Source organism: Theropithecus gelada, chromosome 17, assembly GCF_003255815.1.
Source record: "Theropithecus gelada isolate Dixy chromosome 17, Tgel_1.0, whole genome shotgun sequence".
Lineage (NCBI taxonomy): Eukaryota > Metazoa > Chordata > Mammalia > Primates > Cercopithecidae > Theropithecus > Theropithecus gelada.
The window spans coordinates 58541732-58563975 of NC_037685.1; the positions used below are offsets into that span (position 1 = coordinate 58541732).

Here is a 22244-nt window from a genome sequence, read left to right on the forward strand (position 1 = left end):
AGTTCTGCATCTGGAGCTGTTTGACTAGGTCTCTTTTTTCCTTTCTCTCTCTCTCTCTCTCTCTCTCTCTGTGTGTGTGTGTGTGTGTGTGTGTGTGTGTGTGTGTGTGTGTGTGGCGGGGACAGGATCTCACTCTGTTACCCAGGCTGGAATGCAGTGGTGTGATTGTAGCTCACTGCAGGCTTGACCTCCCAAGCTCAAGCGATCCTCCCACCTCAGCCTCCTGAGCAGCTGGGACTACAGGTGTGCATCACCATGCCCAGCTAATTTTTTTTTTTTAGAGACTGGCTTTGCCCTGTTGCCCAGGCTGGTGCCAAACTCCTGAGCTCAAGCAATCCTCCTCCCTCAGCTTCCCAAAAGGCTGGGATTACAGGTGTGAGCTACTGCCCTGGCCCTTTGACTACCTCTCATAGCACAATATTTAGATGGTGTTAAGAGTTTATCTTCACGTTGACTTTGTATACTCTTTGCATCTCAAAGGACAGAAATCAGTCTCTTGGTGTCACTGTTCCTCTCTTGTTTACTGCAGCTGGAACCAGTCTTCTGTCATAGCACTTTGCATGTTCAGTAGTCCCCCCATATCCGAGGTTTCACTTACCACAGTTTCAGTTACTGGCAGTCACCTGTGGTCTGAAAATATTTGGCTATTTTGTGCATACACATGAGAGAGAGACCACATTCATGTGACTTTTATTACAGGATATTGGTATAATTGTTCTATTTTGAGTATTGTTACTCTTACTGTGCCTAATTTATAAATTAAATGTGCCTAATTTATAAAATAAGTTATCATAGGTATGTATGTATAGGAGAAAACTTAGTATACAGGGTTTGGTACTATCCACAGTTTCAGGCATCTGCTGAGTGTCTTGGGCTGTATACCTTTCAGATGGTAGGGAGGGTTCCTATGTCTCTCTTTTCACTTAACACTTTATAGCTTGTGGTGTGGTATTTTTTGGTATAACACATAGCTTTATGTTTGTGTGATTCATAGTTATATTTCTAATGCATAATAGTGGGCTAGTGTCAAAAGGCAAATTAAAAATCTAATTAAAAATCAAGATCTAATTGGCTTTTATTTGTGATTCTAGCATTGAATTGTACCTCATTCTATAAAACAGGATGGGTGTTCCAGTGAGCTGAGGAGAGGAGCGTGGCTTTATAGGCAGAAAAAGGCTGAAGAAAGCAGAAATAAAGAATGAACAGCAGATTCATTATTTCAGAATTACTTTCCTTATAGGGTTAAAATGGAGGAAACTTTCTTATTATCTCAGCTCAGATAAACTGGGCCACTTCTGATTGGTTGCCATGAATCTCTTATTATTTTGTTTTTAATAGAAAACTGGCTTGTTTCAGAGCAGTTTTTTTTTTTTTTTTTGGTTTGTTTGTTTTGTTTTTTGGAAACAGGATCTTGCTCTGTCGCCCAGACTGGAGTGCCGTGGAGTGATCTCAGCTTACTCACTGCAGCGTCAGCCTCCTGGGCTCAGGTGATCCTCCTGCTTCAGCCTCCTGAGTAGGTGGGGCCACAGGAGTGTGCCACCATGCCTAGCTAATTTTTAAATTATTTGTAGAGATGAGGTCTCCATGTGTTGCCCAAGCTGGTCTCAAACTCCTAGGCTTATTAAGAGATAATCCTACCTAGGCCTCCCAAAATGCTGGGATTACAGGCATGAGCCACCGTACCCAGCTGAGTTCAGTCTAAGTGACAGTTACCACAAGTGACTCCATTCTGGTTTGGTCTGGTCTACTAGGGCCTAGTACAGGGGCTCAGTCCCAAGTAATGTCCCCTGTCTCTTGTCCCCCATAAACTGTGTTAAACAGTAGTAAATGCTTGAATGAACTGATGTGCGGTTGATGTGGCCCAGATCGTTGTCAGGCTATCAGATTCTCTGGCCAGGGACTATTAGCCCAGAGGTGTGGGCCACTCATGGATCTTTACAATGTCATATCAGGAATTGGTTCCTTTTTCTTTGTGTTTTACTAGGCAGTTATTGTTCATTAAATGGAAGGGAAATAAACTATTATCTTACGATTCTTGTATTTACGTCTGTGATAAGTAATTTTTGAGTGAATAAAGTACTCAAAACTGGGAGAATTTCTCTTCATTTGCTCTCTTTTAGTATAATTAATATAGTTTTATTGAAATTAAAATGTACCTAGCCAAGAATGTGATACACGTAGGTGTTCAGTGAATGTCAGCTAATGTTGTTTTTGTTTTAACTTACAGCAGTATCTTTTCTGCTACTTGTTTTGTATTTATTTGTGTTTGTTTACTCTTCCCCACCAGATCAACTTTTTGGGGGCAAAGACTTTACTACTTGACCTTGTTTTTGCCTCACTTTCTGTAACAGGTCAGTTATGTGTTGAATTGTATAGTGGGGCCAGCTAAAATATGTTCATGCTGGCTCTGACTTCAAAAGGTGTGGAACTGTTGTAGCAGTGGGGTATCGAAGCTCAGATAGTCAACCGGAGAGCAAGAAAGAGGAGAAACACAAAGATTGCTGTCTTGTTATGCTAGACGTAGGCTTTTTGCTAAAAAATTCGTACTTGACTCTTATGAGATATATTTCTGTGAAGCTAGAAGTGGTTACATTTCTATAGTGCTTGTCATAAATAGAATGTTATATGTGAATAGTTAAAAACATTGGTGATGTGATCTCGTCGATAGAGGTGAAAAGAACAGAATTTCAGCCTGGTTTAGGAGGTAAGGCTGGAAAAAGAAGTGGTGAAATAGAGCTATATCTCGAGCTAGCTTCTCATTTCTGGAAAACTAGAATTTGGAGGCGTATAAGAGATGTCAGGGACTAAAATAGTAAATCCAAATACAATCAGATTAGGATAATATTGGTAGATTAACAGTGGGTCATTTAGATACAACCTGTTCTCAGGTTAAGTGTTTTCAAGTAGCAGAATTCTTTATTTCATATTGATTTTGGATGTCATGGATAAGTAAGATTAAAGGGCGTATTACTAGGGAAAATTTTATTATCATTGACCTTGTAAAATGCCCTGTAGTACAAAAGTAGGTATTTCATTAGATAAACTCTGTCATTTCTCTCATCAGACTACAGAGAAATGTAACCTGAATGTGAAGTGAGCTGCTGACGAGGTGAATGGTCTAAATGTATTTGAAATTACCTGCGCTCATGTTGGCTGTCATAATGCTGTGTGGTCCCCTCTTCCCCTTTCCCTCTTCTTTTTGGAAAAAGACACTTTTTTTTACTAGGCAGTTATTTTTCCTGGCTTGACTTTTGTCTGTGATTATTCTCTAAATTGTGACTTCCAGTGGTTTCATGATGTCATTTTTCTTTTCTTTTTTCCCTGAATGGTATAAAGAATTTTTATTTAGTAGTAGTGTTTTAATACTTAAGCCTAGAGACAGCAGGATTATATTTTGTTGCTACCATATTGAGGTCATTATTTGGAACCTGAGTGAACAAGGATAAGGACATCTGTGATGGGATTTTAGCGGCGAGAGGTCCTTAAAGATTACCCAGTTTGTTCCTCTAGTCAGTGATTTGCTTATTTATTCAAATATTTGAGTGTCTATATGCTTTTCTTTGCAGTATTTCTTTTCCCAGATGTTGGTAATAACACCTTCAGTACAACTATCTCAAGCCAAAAATCTTAGAAGAGTACTGTCCGACATAGTAGCCACTAGCCACATGTTACTATTTAAATGAACATTCGTTAAAATGAAGTAAAATATTGAGTTCCTTACTCACATTGGCACATTTCAATCTGGATCCAGCACTCCATGTGGCTGGAGGCTGCCCTGTGGGACACGGTCACTGTATAGAACATTTCCATCGCTGCAGAACATTCATTTGGACAGTGCTACCTCAGAGTACTCCTTGACTCCAGGGGAGTCAGCATCCCCATCCACTTAATCTCCCGAGACCTGTGTCTGTCAGATGTGTTCCATTTAAAGAATCCTCCCTTGTCTTAGTTTAGGTCTTCATCACCTGTCTTCTTACGGTTTAAATTCGGTGACCAGCCTTGTGAAGCTGTCCCTGCCACTGCCCCTCCAGCTGTAGCCACCTTCTCCCTTGTGCTCTCTGCATCCCCCACATACACCTGTCCCCACAGACTTTTCTTCTGGTGGACTGAGAGGTTCTTGGGAGTCCAGGATTGGGCTTTGGTTTTTCCAGGGGGAGGGGCAGGCATAGTGACTGACACATAACTACATATATATGTGTTTATTGAGCAGGTAAAGGCATGGATGGATGGAGGCCATAGTAGGTTGCAGTTTGAAGGCAAGAGACCTTTGGATACCTGGAAACTAGACGACAGGAGGGCATTTGTGTCAGGGGGAGCGTAACGGATGCAGGGCCAGAGGTAGGAAGTTACAGGGCAATTCTGCTTCTGGACAGTAGCCACAGGAGAGCACTGTCAGCACCATTCAGAGTGTAGCCATGGACGGAAACAGAATTGGAGCGATGGTGTTGTACAGAAGCATGCTTCCCTGTTCTGGCCAGTATTGTACCTCTTCGTAGAGGTGCTGTGTTTCCAGTTAGCAGCCTTAATCTGTGACTTCAAAGGAGTTACTGATATGCTCTCCACTGTCAAATGAGGCTACGTATTAACAAAGTCTAGTGAATTCTTCAAGACTTTTATGGTTCCTGACTTATGTTAGAAATGTTAGCAGCTCAGCAGCAAGGAAAAATGCATGTGTCTGTGTCCAGAAGGAGACAATCCAATGTAGATATTACTTACTTACTCCTTCCTTCCTTCCTTCCTTCCTTCACTTCCATCCTTCCTTCCTTCCTTCCTTCCGTAGAGACAGGGTTTCGCCATGTTGCCCAAGCTGGTCTCAAACTCCTGGGCTCGTGATCCACCCACTTCAGCCTTCCAAAGTGCTGGGATTACAGGTGTGAGCCACACCGTGCCTGGCAAGAACAGTTACTTTCTAGTCAGACTCATCCTGACTCCTTTTTTTCCTACCTGTGTGATCCTCAACAACTCACTTTTTGATCCTAATTTCTTCATTTTTAAATGGAGATATTGCCTGTGAGGACTAAGTTAAATGTATATGAGGTGTTAGCTCTATGCTTGGACTTGAGTAAAGCATTTACCAAATAATAGCTAATAACAAAAATGATAAGTCCATAGCCTTTCACACAAATGGGAAAATTCATAATTGTGTTTCAAAAAGGAAGAGTTAACATGTGATTCTTAAACAGAAGTGGTCATCCGGGAAATACATACGATGTTGGACATCTTCCTTGTCCTTAGGCACAGTTAGCTGGATATAACCATCTCTTAAGTGAAATGTATAGTGCTGGTTACCCTCAAAATCATCAAGTCGAATCAGCTGATCTAGTAGAGGTAAAATTAGGCCTGGATAATCTAAACCCAGGGGTAATTTTCTGTATTTGGAAATAAGGTGATCACTTACGCAAAGTACTTAAGAAAAAGCTCACTTTTCTCTTTTACTCAGCATCAAGAGCATGCTGTACAGCTGCTCCAAAGGAAGAGAAGAAAATCGTGTGCTGCTTGAGTTTTAAATAAGTAAACTAGGATGTATAAAATAGAGTATCGTTGAATGATCATTCTGGTTTTTTTTTTTTTTTTTTTGTACTGTTAAAAGGATGGTTGCGGTCTTAACTATGTGAGTTCTTAGAATCTACGGGCCTACATAGAATTCATGCAGGTCCAGATAATTCCTTTTAGTAGACTCAAAGTTGCTTTTCTTCCATAATGAAATGGCACAGTTTCTGCGTTCTCATGCCTGGACCTCCTTTCCCAAGCTTGACGCCTCCCACCCTTGTTTGACTTTCCTGAAGCTGCACCCCACCCCACTTCTGGGCCGCTGTTCTCTTGCTTTCTTGCATCTACCTTATTGTATTAAAATTATCTGCATTTATTTGTTACCCTCACAAGACTGAGTGCTTTCACAAACAGGCATTTTCTTACTCATTTTTATGTGTTCAGTGTTGAAAGAGGGGCTGACTTCTACAGGATGCTTGGTACACTCCTGCTGAGTGAACGGATGCCGGTTCACTAAAATTGTCTTGTATGTGTTCTTCCCAAGTAGAACATAATTCTGAGTGGGAAACTATATCATGCTTCTGGTTACCTCATAGCTCTAGCACATTGGTATACAACATTGATCAGTTTGCTCTGTAGCCTTGCTGTTAATGTCCAGTGTCCTGGAAACACTTTCTAAGGTCTATTTGGCAGTTATTAAATCTGTTACTATTTTATCCTTGTACCTACTATTAGAATATTTATAAAATGATCACCAAGACTTTTATTAAATTTGAATATTGTTAGGGGAAATTGATACAAATGCTCTTATTAGGTACAGTTCTTATGTGAATGATTACTATTATTTGATTCAGTCTGTAGGCAGTAACAAAACCTAAAATATATGTGTTGTTGAGTAAATGAATTGAGTAGTTTAGTTGAATACACTTAAACTTGACTTTTTGTTTTTCTGCCCTTTGGCTATTATTTACTGTGAGTCCTTGAAGTTAATTTCAGAGGTTTTTCAGAATAGGGGGTTGGAATTATACAGGATTTCACACACCTTATTAGCTTCTTACTTAAAATAATTAAAAAAGAACTGGTTCAGGGATTAGAGCTCCCTTGAAATTGTTGAAATGTGAAATTTGAATTTAAGACTTTCTTGAAGACTTGAATGCATTTTGCCTACTGGTAATTAATTCTTTTTTTCTTTTCTTTATAGTTTTAGTTTTGATTGCTGTTACTCTTACTGATAACTGAGCCAAAGTGGTGATGCTACTTGAGGGGAATTTCTGCAACCCATCGTCAACGATTATATGGTAAGAGTGTGTGCCTTTTACCCTTAAAGCCATTTAATTCCTGTAACATAGTGTAGAAATTTAATTAGAAATAGAAATAGCATAAAATATTTTAATATTTTTGAGTATCAAATATTTAATATTAATATGCTTTAATATATAAATATTAACCACAGGTAACATTTTAGAGTTTTAGATCCTAATCAATAGTTTAGGACATTGAAAGAGAAAAAAAACTTGATATATTCATTTCCATATTAATTTTCTTGTGTGAAAAACATGGTTATGTAGTTCATGACTTATTAAGCTGAGATCTCAATTTTCCTCCATTTTTGCCCATTTACTTTTTCTTTCCTGGAATTTAACCAGTTCTTTGTTATCCAAATCTTGCTAATAATGAATGGGTATGAGAAGTCAAGATTTAGAAAGTTAAACCTAGTCAGATGGCCGGTGGCTCATGCCTGTAATTCCAGCATTTTGGGAGGCTGAGGCGGGTGGATCATGAGGTCAGGAGATCGTGAAAATCCCGGCTAACACAGTGAAACCCCATCTCTACTAAAAATACAAAAAAATTAGCCGGGCGTGGTGGCACGTGCCTGTAGTCCCAGCTACTGGGGAGGCTGAGGCAGGAGAATGGTGTGAAACCAGAAGGTGGAGGTTGCAGTGAGCCAAGATCGTGCCACTGCACTCCAGCCTGGGCGACTGAGCAAGACTCCGTCTCAAGAAAACCCAAAAACCCAAAAGCAAACCTAGTCAGTTTTACTATAATTTATTCTGAACTGAGGTGGTGGTGATCGTGATAGTGGCTAAAATGAGGTTTTTGAATTATTTATGGATTTCAGTGAGCTGTCTTGCTCTAATTTTAAGGGGTAATTGAGGAGTAATGAGACATAGCAGACTACTAGGGCAAGTTATTTCTTTGAGCTTCACTTTCCTCATGTGCAGAATACTATCATCTATCTTGCCTGATCTATGGAATTATAAAAATCAAATGAGGCCGGGCGCGGTGGCTCAAGCCTGTAATCCCAGCACTTTGGGAGGCCGAGACGGGCGGATCACGAGGTCAGGAGATCGAGACCATCCTGGTTAATACGGTGAAACCCCGTGTCTACTAAAAAGTACAAAAAACTAGCCGGGCGAGGTGGCGGGCGCCTGTAGTCCCAGCTACTTGGGAGGCTGAGGCAGGAGAATGGCGTGAACCCGGGAGGCGGAGCTTGCAGTGAGCTGAGATCCGGCCACTGCACTCCAGCCTGGGCGACAGAGCGAGACTCCGTCTCAAAAAAAAAAAAAAAAAAAAAAAAAAAATCAAATGAGAGGATGTATATGGAATTTTCCTTCTCTTTTTTCTTTTGAAAGGATAGGGAGAGAATAACACGTCTTTTGGCTTTAAGATGATATTGAGAGGTGGAAGAAGGGCTGTTATACCAGAATTAGAAGCTGGAAGATTGATCTCTAATCCTAGCTTGCCTTGACCTTGGGCATATCATTACGTATTAATTTACCATAGAAAAATTGAACTTGATTTCCATACTTTCACTTTATGGGTAATTTTTCAGGAATATATCTGTGTTCTCTGACCACATTTAATTAAGCTAGAAATCAGTATCAGATACCCAAGAAATTCCAAAATATTTTGAAATTAATGATCACATCCTGAAAACCCATGGTTAAAGAGGAGCTTACAAGGCAAAATACTTTGAATGGAATGAAAATGAAAGCATAATGTATCAGAATGTATGTGATGCACCTAAAGCACTACTTTAAGGGGAAATTTATAGTGTTAATTGCTTCCATTAGAAAACAAAAGTTAAATAGCTTTTGGGCTTTTCCTGTGTGTCATGATGGGTTACAGGCTGATTGTAGTTCTGATAAATGGCTTCTTTTGCTTCCTATCCAATTAATGTGAAGAGGGGAGATAGTTAAATTTTCTTGTCAGGCAAGCATTTATTTTAGTATTTGTGTTCCGCTGCATAGTTTTTTGGGGGCTTCCAGGTGCGTCATCTCACCACAGCCTTTTGGGATAACCAGGAAGATATTACTGCTTTCATGTTTAAGATAAGGACTGGAGGCTTACGGAGGCCTCAGCTCTTGAAGAACGTGGGGCTTCTGCTTGCCACGCCATCTGCTTGTTTGGCTGCCGCGCTGCATTTCCAGGCCTTTTGAAGAAGCGCTCTCTGTGTTCAGACTGTTGAAGGTGGCACACTCGGATTAGCTTGGTGAAGCAGATTCTCTTTGATGAGGCAATTCTCTAGGAGGAGTACTTTTCTTAGTTTGTATTATGCCCATCAGAGGTGGCCTGTTATTAAGTACTGTTTTGGAGCTATGCCCGTCTGGTTGCTAAATGTGTCTTTCCTCTCTCATTTCTTTTATCTTGATATTTAGTCCTGTGTGGTGGCTAACAGTCGACTTACTTTTACTTGACCTTCATGTTAGAATGCACATATTAAATAAACATTCGGTGATCTCCTACTTTTTCATACTCAGATGATCTGTCTCCACAGATTCGGTTTTGTTTTTTTGTTTGTTCGTTTTTTGAGACAGAGTCTCCCTGTGTTGCCAGGCTGGTGTGCAGTGCCATGATCTTGGCTCATGGCAACCTCTGACTCCCTGGTTCAAGCGATTCTCCTGCCTCGGCCTCCCAAGTAGCTGGGATTACGGGTACGTGCCACCATGCCCAGCTAATTTTTGTATTTTTAATAGAGACAGGGTTTCACCATGTTAGCCAGGATGGTCTCGATCTCCTGACCTCGTGATTCACCTGCCTCTGCCTCCCAAAGTGCTGGAATTACAGGTGTGAGCCACCTTGCCTGGCCCACAGATTAATTTTGAAACTGCTTTATTGAGGAATGGTTGACATACAGTAAACTATGCTTATTTAAAATGTGTAATTTGAAATATGTCTACACCCGTGAAACCATCAGTGTAGTTGAACTGGTGATCGTTGTTTCCTCGTGGCCCTTGGTCATCTTTCCCTTTTGTTTCTCTCCTACCCTCACATAACTGCTGGTCTGCTTTCTGTCCCTATAAATTAGTTTATGTTTCCTAGAATGTTATGTAAATGGAATAATACAGTATGTAATCTTTTTGTCTGGCTTTCATTCAGCATAAATAGAGATTCATCTCTGTTGTTGCATGTATCAGTAGTTCATTCCATGTTATCATTGAATAGTACCTCACTATAGGGATGCAATGCAGTTTGTTTATCCATTCACCTGCTAACGGACACTTGGCTTGTTTCCAGTTTTTGGCTGTTACAAATAAAGCTGCATGAACATTCGTATACAAGTCTTTATATGGGCATATGCTTTTATTTCTTTTGGTTAAATACCTAGGAGTAGAATGACTGGATCATGTGATACGTGTATGTTTAACTTTTTAAGAAACTTGCAAACCATTTTCCAAGGATGATTTTATTTCTCTTGAGCAGTGGCTGATAGTTCCAGTTTATCCATGTTCTCATCAGCACTCTGTATGGCAGTCTTTTAAGTTTAGCCATTCTCATCAGTGTGCAGTCACATCTCCTGCGGTTTTAATTTGCCTCTCCTTAATGACTAATGCTGTTGAGCATTTTTCATGTGCTTGCTTGCCATCTGCATAACTTCTTTAGTGAAGTGTCTGTTCAAATCTTGTGCCCATTTTAAGAAATTGGATACTTTATTATGGAGTTTCAAGAGTTCCTTATATATTCTGTATCAGATCTTTATTAGATATATGATTTGTACTTTTATTCATTTTAATAGCATTTTTTTCCTTTTTACCCCAGAATGAAATTTTTGGGAGCCATATGGGATTATTTTTTGTTTGTATTTTTCGCACTTTCCCCAACCCCCACAAAAGTAGTTACTCTTTGTCATCCTCTTCCTTTTCTTTCGTGTTCTGGCCGGGCACTCAGTTTGTATTCTCTGTTTTTGGGGCTGTACATGAGTCAATACCTGTGAGGTGGTTTCCCCTCCCTTCAGGACAGAAGACCCCTAATTAGTGAATATGTTTGCATGGCTGGGATGGTCAGCTCTTTATTTCTGGAGGCTGGAGATCTGCCATTCCAGTTGTCATCAGTATTGACTCGGCGTCCCTGGGGTGCCGTCAAAGGACTCACCTGATGTACTCCAAGGTCAGAAGCCAGAACAGGGCCAGATTGATTCAATGATGAAAATGCTGGAGACAATTTACCAATATCCCTTGATTTTTACATGTTCATTTCTAATTGAATTGTATTGTGCTTACTGTGTGATTGTAATTTTCTGTGTGATTGCAGTTAACTTTTTTGTGTGACCTAATTCATAGTTTTTTCTTACAACTTTTCCTTGTTTTTTTTTTTTTTTAAAATATGCGTTCTCACATTTATGTATAACATTTTAAAAAACTATCAATTAAAACTTGTTGACCGGGCACAGTGGCTCAAGCCTGTAATCCCAGCACTTTGGGAGGCCGAGACGGGCGGATCACGAGGTCAGGAGATTGAGACCATCCTGGCTAACACAGTGAAACCCCGTCTCTACTAAAAAATACAAAAAAAAAAAAAAATAACAACAACAAAAAAAAAACCCCAAAATACTTGTTAATTGTATTCAAATCTTGGTCTTTGTTGGTTTCTGAGAAAAGTATGTTGGGTCTTCTACAAAAGGATAATAAAAGTTCATAATTGTCATTTTTAATGGTTTTTTTAACCAATTGAATATGGTTTGTGTCTTCACATCCATCTGTTTTTGTTGCCTTCACCTTAAGTTTCTCTTGTGTCTTAGACCCTGACTCCCTTCAGTTGTTAGCATTTTCCTGGTGTATACTTTTAATCTCTTCATTTTTATCACTCCTAGTTATTTCATTTTAGATGTATTCTTGAATATTTATCTTACAAAACCCAAACAACTCAGTTTGTGTGTTGCTTTGTTCAGTGGCGGCTGTTTGGTGAGTGGTAAAGGACATGGACTGACTCCAGGCTGCCTGGGGTTGAATTTAGGCTCTGCATAAACTGGCTTTGTGGTGTCTGTCCGGTTTACTTAACTATTATCCTGTTTCTTCCCTATACAATGGAAATATTAATGGTTTCTATCTCATGTTATAACAATTAAATGAATTAATATATGTAGAATTCTTAACAGTGCTTGGCACATTCTGTAAGTGGTTTGGCTGTGTCCCCCCCCCAGAATCTCAGCTTGAGTCATAATCCCCATAATCCCCACATGTCAAGGGAGAGACCAGGTGGAGGTGATTGAATCATGGGGGGGAGGTAGTCTCCCCCATGGTGTTCTTGTGACAGTGAGTTCTGAAGACATCTGATGATTTTTTAAGTGTTTAGTAGTTCCTCCTGCATTCATTCTCCCTCCTGCTGCCTTGTGAAGAAGGTGCCTTGCTTCCCCTTTGCCTTCCGCCATGTTTATAAGTTCCTGAGGCCTCCCCAGTCATGTGAAACTGTGAGTCAATTAAACCCCTTTCCTTTATAAATTACCCAGTCTCGGTAGTATCTTTATAGCAGTGTGAAAACAGACTAATGCAAAATCTTAGCCAATAATAGTGAGTTCACCCATTAACACTTACTGTGATTATTTGGAAGGCCATAATCACTATTAATGCCTTCTTTTTGTTAAAAAAATTAATCCTTTCTTGTCCATTGCGGACTTTATTACAATTTTTTCCTGTGATGGTTTGTTATTGATATATCCAGTATCTTCTAATTGTTTGTACAAAATCAAAATATTGATTATGCACATAACACCTGAATATATATGTCTTTTTAAAACTTGCAACACATTTGCAGTTAAAGTACCTTTTGAGTCTCAGCTCTGTTCCTCCCCACTTAGAGATAATCCATTATTATGAATTAGAGATGTTTCCTTCTCTGTCTCTCTCTCTTTCTCTCTCTCTCACACTCTCTTTCTCTCCTCTTTTTCTTCCCTTCTCTCTCTCTCTCTCCTCTCCTTCTTCCTTCTCCCTCTCCTTCTATCTCCCACCCCCCACCCCACCCCATCTCTCATATATATATATGTAGGACTGCATAGTACTTTTTACTAAATGGCATGCTGTAATTCTGAACTTTGTATTTTTCATTCATTGCTATGTTTTGGAGGTCACTCCATATATATATTTATTTTGTTTCTTTTAACAGCTGCCTTTCCCCTATTGGTAGTCATTTCCGATTTATCTCTATGTCATACTGCTGCTGTGAACATTCTTGTACATGAATTCTTGTGCACAAGTGAGAATGTTTCTCAGAATAAGGATGGAAATGCTAGGGTCAATAGTATACATATTCCTGGTTTTATTAGACACAGTTCTTTCAAAGGATAGTTTGATGATTGGCTGCCATTTATGTTTCTCTGATGTAAATTGCCTAGATCTTTTCATTATGGTTCTCCAACCACACATCTTATGGCCACAGTCCTTCCTGTCATATTTTTGACTTGTGGTTTCTTCCTTTAATCTCATTCTGTTGCCTTTCAACTTGGGAGATTATCTATCATTTGTAATCCTGTAGTATTGTTGCACATATTTTGAATGTACATCTTTTTCATAATTTCTGTGGATTTGAAACAAAGGAGAGGCCTAGTCTAGGTGCTCTGTTTATTGGATTCTATTTCTTTAATCTTCCGTTTCAAATTATATAACTTTTGAAAGGATTTCCTATAAATGAGCTAAGGTTATGCACATACACACATGCCATACACAACCTGCTTGTCTGATTTTAATGGAGAAATATGCTTAGCATATGCTGCAGCCTTAAATGGAAAGTAGATTACATTTAATCCCAAATCAAGGAAATGGAGATTGTTGTTCTTCCTTGTCTGAGATATCACCTTAAACTGCTGTTTTCCTTAGTTTGCCCGCAGCAGCATTTCTGTAAGTCTCCTTGGAGGCTGGGTATATATTCTAGTCTTATGCACACAGCTTCCTGTCAGACATCAGATGGAATTTGACTTACCAGATGTCGTACTGAATCATGGTCTGCAGAGATGTGGATGGATCGCATCCTTGGCCAGGGAAGTGGGGTGGATACAAATATCTGGGTCAATTCAGTGGTTAACCAAAGGTCAGTCATGTTATTAAAAAGTCATGTATATCAAAAATACAAAACAGAATAAGATAGGGGGTCTGAAGTTTATGCATGCAGTCAGCAACAAGGTAGTGTCAGGAGTTGAAGGACCAGACGAAACTGTTTGTTTAATAAGATAATAAAATCCGATATAAAAGGAACCTTGGAAATTTAAACCACTTCCTTCCTTTTTGGTCAGAGCTGACTCTGCATGACAAATAATCAGGTGCTTAGAGGGTTAAGAATGGGGAGGGACCTGCTGGGATCGAGGGAAAAAGAATGAGTAGAAGCATAGTATTAGAAGTCAAAGATTCCTTGGATACCAAAGCAGACAACTTTCCCCTCCTTGGCTGCCTTTTTATCCTAGTAAGACACAGAAATGAAGTAGCCTTGGCTTATTGGCGTATTTGTAAATGGGACCTGCAGGAAGTGTTTACAAGGAGGGTGTGGTGGGCGGAGCACCGATGGAAGTCAGAGACCGAGATTCTAGTGTCTACTCCAGGGTGCAGGAGATTTTGGGTCTCTTTGTCTTGATCTTTGATTGTAAAATAAAGTTATGCTAGATCTCCAAGGTTCCATTTATCTTAAAAAGTTTTTTATTAAGTAGCTGATTTTATCTGGCTGGTCAAAACAGGGAAGGAAAATAGCTCCTGGTCAAAGCATCTCGGAGGTTCCTGGGTTAGTAATGTGCATGAGAATAAGTTTTTATGCATAATAAAGGACTATAAAACAGATGTAGGTTCAAATATTAAATGTATTCTTCAGTCCCACATGTTCTGAGTATCTAGTTAAATGGACACCATGGCCTAAAGGGACTTAAAAATAAAATATGGGTATATTTTAAAAATATTTTATATCTAATAGGAATTTAGTAATTTATTTAACTTTAAAAAGTCTGAACTGAAATGAACATAACACAGAGCGTAACAATTAATTGAAATATAGATATGTAGAAGGCGGTAAGTTGTAGAACAGCAGCTTTTTTCAGAGCCCCCTTTACCCTGTCCATGGCTAGAAGAGAAGAACAGGGGAGACTAAAGTCTTGATCTTCACAGGCTCTCACACCACTTCTGTATCCCCACCCATGATACGTTGTTCTTCACTTTTACTCACTTGGAGGTTTCTTCCTACAGCAGAGAAACTGCAAGACAGGAGCTAATGGTGAAAACCCCGGTGGAGAGAAATCTCGACCTAGACTTCGAATCCTTGCCTTTTCAGTTAGAACCATATTAGCTTCCACCTGGAGCATCTTTAGGTGCCATTTTGTGGCCCTTGAAAGACAAACTGTGCCCCAGAATGTCCTCTAAAAATAGGTACTTGACAAAGGTGTTTCATTACATTATTCCATAGACACAAAGTTGCCTTTTTCTGGGAGACTTATTATTTAGTTGTTGAGGCTGTATAGCAGAAGCCAAGTGATGTTTTAAAATGGTGGAATGCTGCTTCTAAGCCTCGTGTGAGAGCATCACTCTTCCATCCTCGGACACCTGTTGAATAGCTTCCCTATGCTGAGCAGGATGCTGGGGGGTCTGTGATGCCGTGTCATCTCCCCATTCCCCACTGAGAATGGCGTCTTTCTAGTTGTGTTTTAATTTCCAGGAATGAGACATACCTTTAATGTAGTGCTTGTCACACTGTGTTGTAACTTGATTTATACGCCTGTCTCTGCCACTAAACCATTAGCATCTTGAGGAAGGGAGTTTGTTTTATTTTTGTTTGTTCAGTTTTTGCATTTCCACTAGCTAAAGCATCATGAAGACACACTGCATGTTTGGAGAGTAGGTGAATCCGATATGGTAGTTTCTGAAAGCCATCTGAGTGTCTCACTGAAAGGGAAAGCATACCTGCGCTGGAGGGAACCCAAGAGAGCAAATCTGTTCTGCAGGAGAAGAAACTGAGGCCCACTCTGATGAAGAAACTTGCACAGAGTCGTGTAGTGTTAGTGGCAGAACTTGGACTAGAACCCCGGTTCCCCAAGTCCCGGTCCACTGCTGCTTCACTGTACCCTCTGTCTCCCATCCTGTGGAAACATACAGACCACGTTTCAAAGAGCAAAGAAAGTGTGAACATTTGTCCCAGTGAAATGCGGTTGATTGAATTTTATGTGGTCTTTCTTCCTTCCCTCCCCGCAAATCACAGCTTCTAATAAAGCTTTAAAAAGAAACAGTGTGGCTCCAGAAGGCAGTGTGCCAAGTGAGGAGTTTAGGAAGCCGAGGCCCTTCCTTCGGCGGTGGGAATGTTATGTTAGTGAGTGTCTTTTGGGAGTTGTCAGTAGGCACTTGACTCCAAGCAGAGTGCTGTAAAGTGGAGGCAGGCAGACATAGCCCTTGTCCTTCAGAATGAAAAGGGCACACTGAGGGGAAAGGTCAGAGGCAGGGCTTGGGCCAGCATTGTGTCACTCTACTCTATGGGCCCTGGCTACTTTTGCTTGGGTCACTTTCGTTCTGAGGGCAAAACTCATACATACAAGTGAAACATGGTTAAAAAGCCAAACATCTGCAGTATACACACATGTAGTTTTGTGTGTATAATATAGTCTGTGCCACATGTTTTGGTGCTATCATGCACTGTGCTCTAATTACCTGGCATGCAGCAGTCAGAGCAAAGGTTACCAGCACATAAGGACTAGAAGAGAGAATCATTAAACACTGTCAGATTCTGCAAACTGTGGTTGTTCTGAAAGCTCAGAGATCAGTCTTTAATGGCTGCATAGTGGAGAAGAAATCCACAAAATCTGTTCAGTTAATTTTGTATAGTCAACTACCTCTAACTACCAGTAATATAGTTTTAAAATATGTAATAAAGACTTAATGCAGTTAACATGTTACTCTACATCCCAAGAACCCTTACTGCAGTGGGGAATGATCACAGTTGTGGGTTTCAGTTGAATTTATATGCCCCATTACAGTATATTCTATGCATGAAAGCTGTTATCCATGTTAATATCGGGGGGGGGGGGGGCTTTTTTTCCCAAAATAGTCTGCTCACTTTGGGGTCTGCACGCTGAAATTCTTAAGCATGTACTCATATGTTCACTCATCAAGAATATCAGTTTACTTAGGCAGGTGTGGTGGTGGGTGCCTCTAATCCCAGCTACTCGGGAAGCTGTGGCAGAAGAATCACTTGAACCCGGAAGACAGAAGTTGCAGTGAGCCAAGATCGCACCACTGCACTGCAGCCTGGGAGACAAAGCGAGACTCCGTCTCAAAAAAAAAAAAAAAAAAAAAAATTCTGTGTACTATTCCTTTCTTTTTTTGTGAAAATAGTTACCAGCTCAATGTCTTAACAAAAGAAGAAGCTGATACATTATCCTTGTTCTTACTGTGGAGGTGGAGTTTCTTTTCCAATTAGGATATAAGAGAACATTGCTTCTATTTTAAGAAAGAAAAAAGGCCAGATGATCTACAAAGCAATAACTTTTCTTAAATCGCAAAGAGTGACAAGCCCATCTGAGAGTAGACAGGACACTTGAACTGTTTCACATTTAGCGGAGCACAGGGTGAACAGGTAACCACCATAGAAGTGCATAAGAAGAATTCAGCAAAAATTGTAATGCATTCTTAAGGTTGAATATGGGATCATGCATCAGTTTAGAATAACCAGGTACCCCAGATACAAGGGGAAGGTTACACTTATTCATAAGCTGTTTTCGATAGCCCTCCACTGGGTACTCTTAAGACAGCTTACGAGCAAGCCTGGAGACAAGACAGAACCTCTTCAGATTGTGCTGTCCTGCGGGAGGTGATCTCAGCTGCCACTGGGAGACAAGCATGATGTGACACCTGCTTCCCCACAGCCTTCTCTCCTATGACAGAGTTCCCAGGAGGGCAACAAAACCTCTAGCCCGTAGGACTCAGCAAAGATCTACTTCTGGCAGAGGTCTAGGAAGCCCTCTTTCCTGCCCTGTGACCAGCAAGATCCTCTGCTTCTGGGACAAAGGGTAATAGCAAAAGCAGGACAGCCTCTTAGGCTCATGATCTTTCACTGATGCAAAGCAAAGTTCTGTTTCTGCTGCATCAGGGATAGGAACTCTTTTATGCCCAAGACAGGGACAAATGTCAGGCAGAGTTTAGTTGCCTTGGAGAAGAGAGGCACAGATCCTGAGAAGGCCCCACTCTGAGGTCCAGGTATATGGATCATTCCTAAAATTTAGGCTGGGCCAGGGAGAGCAAGGAGCCTAGCACCTAGTAACATAGCAATAGCAGTCATCTCCAGAGAGCAAGAATGTAAAGAGGAATTTGTGTCACTTTTGTGATATAAATGTCAAGGAACTACAGGGTAGGCCAGGAACGCTGAAAAAAATCTAGCACACTAGGCAGAAGACAGCAGCCCATGGCTGGGGGATTTTGATGCTTGGTGTATCAGATAACAATAGCAGCCATCTCCCTCAAACCCTAACTAGGTTGACTCAATCTGCCTTAGTAATGGCTTGCTAGAAGAACATGCAAATTCATTTCTGGACAAGAAATACGGTTTACTTAGTCTCTACTGCTTTGCAAATGATATCCAGCATTCAGCACAAAATTATGAGACAAAAAAGGCAAGAAAGAGTGACCTGTTGTAAATCAAGAGATAAAGCAATCAGCAGTCAATGGAAACAGACTCAGATAACTTAGATATGGGAACTTAAAAATAACTGTGATTAATATATTGAAAAATGTATTGAGAAAAGTGGACCACACACATGGACTTATGGAAAATATCAACAGAAATAAGGAAACAAGTTTTTAAGAGGTAAATGGAAACTGTTGGAAATGTAAAAACAAATTGGATTTATTAGCAAACTGGATGTAGCTGAGAAAATAATGAGAGCTAAATCAACAGACTATAGAAAGGAACAATGAAACAAAAGAAGAGACAAGGAAAGAGAAAAGTGGGGTGGGGAAGGGGAGGGATGACAAAACTGAGCATCGAAGAACTATGGAACAGTATCAGTAGTCTAACACACATGTAATTGGAAACCCAGAAGGAAAAGAGAAGATACTGTCCAGAAAAAAATACTAGAAGGCACAGTTGCTGAGAATTATCCAAAATTAATGAAAGACAGGAAACAACTAATAAGACAAACAGATCCAAGAATCTCAGAGAACCCCAAGCAGGATTTTTTTATTTTAAGAACCCTCCAAGTTCTAGAAACACTGGACCCAAGTTGCTGAAATACCCAAGGTAAAGGGGAAAGTCTTACAGGCAGCTATAGTTTAAAGAAAATGAAACATTACAAACAGAGGAACAAGAGTAAGAATAACAGCAGACTTCTTGTCAGAGACTCTGAAAGTCATTAAGACAGTGAAATAACATTTTTAAAATATCAAAAAGAAAGCTCAAACCCTGTGGATGCATAATTCTATACCCAGCAAAAATAGCTTTTTAAATTAAAGGCCAAATAAATAATGTTTCGGGCAAACAAAAGCTGAGGGAATTTATTGCCACAGATGTGCACTGTAAGAAATGAAGGGAAGTTCTTAGGCAGAAGGGGCATCAGATGGCAGTTGGGATCTAAACAAAGAAATGAAGAAACCTTGAAATGGTAAAAGAGAATAAATATGTTATATTTTTTCTTATTTTTAATTACATTAAATGATAATTGTCCAGAGCGAAAACAATAGTAATATTGGGTTTATAAGAGGTAAAATATATGACAACATTGGACAAAGCATGGAAGAAGAAAATGGAAATATACTGTTTATATTAGGGGATCTCCAGAGAAATAGAACATACAGGATATGTAGATCTACGAGGAGATTTATTATGGAATTTGGCTCACACAATTACGGACGCAGACACTGGGGACGCAGGCAAGCCAGTGGTGTAACTCACTGTGCCTAGCTCGTGGTGTAACTCCCAGTCCATTGCCAAAGACCCGAGGACCTGGGATTGGGAAGGTGGTGCAGGTGTAAGCCTTGGAGTCTGAAAGCCTGAGAACCAGGAGCTCTAATGTTTGAGGGCAGGAGAAGATGGATGTCCCAACTTAAGAAGAGAGAGAGAGAAGATTCATCCTTCCTCCACTTTTTTGTTCTGTTCAGGTTCTCAATGGATTGGATGATGCCCACCCATATTGGTGAGAGTGGATCTTTATTTACTCAGTCCACTGGTTCTAGTGCTGATGTCTTTCAGAAGCACCCTCTTACAGACTCACCCAGAGATAATGTTTCAGCAGCTCTGGGCATCTGCTAGCCCAGTCGGGTTGACACATAAAATGAACCATCACATTATTCTAAAGTTACAGTGTTCTCACACTATGCATGAAGTTCTTTACTATTATTCGAAGGGAGATGTGATAAGCTAAAGATGTATATATATATATAGTAAGCTCTAGAGCAACTACTGTGAAAAATGTAAAAAGAATAAAAACCAGTTATGGAGATGAAATGACATCATAACAAATAACTGAAAGAAAGCAGAAAAAGAGCTTTTGGACCAAAGAACCGATGGGACAAATAGAAAACCACTAACAGGATGTGTTAAAGAAAAAATTGTTTAATAAGACTTGTTAAAGCATGGTAAAGATTTTTATTCAGGACCATTGCAGAAGGTGGAGGAGCCACTGTAACAGCATCTTGCAGTAGTGGGGAGAGATTGGGTTCAACTCTGAATACAGCAAGTGGGGACTTACGGCCAAGAATCAGTGAGAGGGTCAGTGGATGGAAAAGTACTAAGAGGAGGACCTCAGGGGTTAGGAGAATTCTGGCTAACGCCTAAGAGGATTCTTGCTGAAGATAGCCAGGGTGATCTGATGTCATCTAGGGGGTGGTGGACAGTTAGGAACCTGATGAGATATTGAGGATAGACAAATTTTGAGGATGGCAAGGAATTCTTGTTAAACACATTTAGCAGGGGTCTTTGCTAGAAACTGAATTTTACAAAGACGGTGCACAGATGGGCCGAGCAGAAGGTTCAGAAGCCTGACTAAAGTTTGGCCAAGCAAAGAATCTTTGTCAGATGGAAGGTTTAAATTCAGCCACATCAACAATTACATTGAATGTAAATGATCTAAACACCCTAGTTAAAAGTCAGAGATTGTAAAATTGGATAAAAAAGCAAGACAACCATATGCTGTCCAAAATAAATTCTCTTTAAATACATAGACCTGAAAGGTTAAAATTAGAAGGAAAAACTTGTAAACACAAATCAAAGTGAGGAATGACCGTTACATAAAAGTAGACTTCGGAACAAGGATTATTATTAGGGGTAAATGGGACATCACATAATGATATTGGGATCATTTCCCCAAGAAGACTTAATAATCTTAAATATGTGGCTACTGTCAACAGCAGATCTTTAAAATACAGAAACAAAAACTGATAGAACTCAGGGGAGAAGTTGAGAAATATACAATTATTGCTGACATCTTTAACAACTCCTCTGAGGACAGTAGGAAGTAAAATTAGCTACCCAGTTTGCTATAAACACATACAGGTGTTGGATAGAGTATAACCTAGAAAGTAGAAAGCACATTGATATGATTTTGAAATTCTTTAATAATTTGGCTTTAATTGGAAGAGTACCAGTTGGAGAAGTTCAATGCCAGTATTCGGGCATTTAATTGCACAACATGTAAAATTAGAGGAGAAATTTAGGTTTAGATTAATTGCATGAGAAATAAAATTAGAGGGCAAATGTTAGTATCTTATTTTGGTAATGATACAAAATTAATTAAAATTATATTACTATCAACATCTTACACTGTACTTTTATTATTTTTTTTTTAATTTTCTTGTGAGCCTCTCAACAACCTGTAAGGCAGGCAGGGAAGTTATAACTAGCATTCCTGCACAGGGACTCATGGAGTTATTTTGATAGGATAATATATAAATCAAGAGTGGAGTGTACAGTCATTGCTCTGCGTGCAACATTGTCTACCCCATTTCTTGTAACTAATATCTTCAATATCTATCTGGTTCTTCTTTTTGGTTTTTCACCTATACCTGGTCAAAGTTTATATGTGTTACTGTTTATTCATTCGGAATGCATTTGAGGATACATTGGGGTAGGCTGGGGGGACGTGAAATGTGGTAGGTGTTGTAGTAATGAAGGGACAATTAAAATGAAGGCTAAGAATTCTTAAGAGAATCCTTGCAAACGACAGTAGGAAGTAAAATTAGCTGCCCAACTTGCTATAAACACATACAAATGTTGGATAGAGTATAACCAAGTAAGTGTGTATGCATGTATATATATGTATATATTTATATTTAAAATATATATGTATTTTAAAACATTGCCATGCTTGAACGAATCAGCAATCTTCCCTAGGTGTTAGGAGCTGAGAGAGTCAGAGGGAGGATGCATAGAGCTAGAGGCTAGAGTTTAATGCTGCCCATACATGGAAATGTGTTTCAGGCCAACCTGATGCAATGAGCTAGAACTGAGAACTCAGAATAAACGCTGGGATGTTCAAAGGATTGTCAAATCCCGTAAAAGTTGGGTAGAAAACCTGTGCTCGCCAATCC

At 39.7% G+C, this 22244-nt stretch overlaps 1 protein-coding gene across 2 annotated transcripts in view; it reads left to right on the forward strand.

Moving 5' to 3' along the window:
* WASF3 (WAS protein family member 3) overlaps positions 1–22244 on the forward strand; it is a 137997-nt gene that overhangs the window by 55874 nt on the left and 59879 nt on the right. Inside the window, exons 1-2 of one of the 2 annotated variants that reach the window (XM_025364622.1) lie at positions 4210–4338; positions 6692–6788. The gene's annotated coding sequence lies outside the window, so the exon portion shown is untranslated. Of the gene's footprint in view, positions 1–4209; positions 4339–6691; positions 6789–22244 lie in introns of those variants that run through there. The other variant, XM_025364621.1, reaches the window with a different exon arrangement.